This window comes from Anoplophora glabripennis, unplaced genomic scaffold (genome assembly GCF_000390285.2).
Source record: "Anoplophora glabripennis isolate ALB-LARVAE unplaced genomic scaffold, Agla_2.0 scaffold4, whole genome shotgun sequence".
In the NCBI taxonomy this organism is placed as follows: domain Eukaryota; kingdom Metazoa; phylum Arthropoda; class Insecta; order Coleoptera; family Cerambycidae; genus Anoplophora; species Anoplophora glabripennis.
Genome location: NW_019416568.1, coordinates 1,228,636 through 1,229,922, shown reverse-complemented (window position 1 = coordinate 1,229,922; position 1,287 = coordinate 1,228,636).

The following is a 1,287-nucleotide window of genomic DNA, read 5'->3' as shown; positions in this document are numbered from 1 at the left end:
AATAATTACAGCCATCCTTGAATATCCTATAAAGATAAAAAAAGTAATGAAGTGTTACGTATTCTTATCCCACATTCAGAATTTAATCAGATTTAATTAAAACCAGGAAGCAGCAGTAAAACTTTAACAACATCACACGCCAACCTTTCCAGCTAAGTACGAAGTAACAATTAACTGATCGATGCAGTATAGTTCGCGCTGCATAACAACAGAATTTGAAGGCAAATTATTCGTGTATCCTAACATCCACACAATCTGCTCTGCATCAAGAAAAATATCAAGTTTCACAAGGAAATACACCCCAGAAGGTGTTATTCTGAAACATAAGATCCCTGTATTCGGAAACCCAGTTTCTTGACGATTGTGACTTTTAACGATGTGGATTTATCTAAAGACCTGTTCTCCAAGATTCCCTCCAGATACAACATCGCCCATACATAGACCCAAGTAAAAGAAATATGTTAGTGAAGCTGCTCCATACTCGATTTATCTATGCTGACGTGCGGCACATGCATCTTCGTGCAATAAATAACGAGCGAGGTGGACCGGTTTAGGGTTGAACAGGGGACAGGGATAAAAACGCCCTTTCAGCCGCATACGACATATAATCATCTTACCTTACCGCTGGTCCTCATCCCATAAATCAGCCAATGTGTCAGGAACAATGTAGTAGTGATTTGTATACCTTTAGTACCTTGACCTCTACTTCCAAAACATTATCTTTGCCACAGTGATGGATAGCCACGGAAACTGGCCGGAGTAACAAACGCAAACCGAGTACAACAGATTGCGATCATACCAACAATTAAAATTGCAAATGGTATGCTTAGAGGGAGTGATTTGCAACTAGACTGACTGAATAATGTGAGTGGTTTGAATTTAAAGTAATTACAATACAAAACTGTCAAGGTAACGAAAAATTTAAGGTCCATGTTTTGTATAAACAATAAATATATATCAATAAACACCGAGATAGATATTTCTATTACAATACGGCTATATGTTTCCGTGTGTCGAGAACATTTGATTTTCCATTGAGTATCGAATCATTCACGATATAGTGGAAAACCTTTAGCTACGTTATTAACGTTATGACGTCAATTTCAAATATTTCGATGACATTGCAGTTATAATTCCAGATTCTAAAAATGGTATGTCACATACGTTTACAATTACCTACTTCTCGTCTGGATTCTGTTTCTCACCTAGAAATTCTCAAGAAATATATTACAATTAGATTAAAACTGAAATTTCATGCTTTTTTATGTGTTATCAAGCAGGTAGATG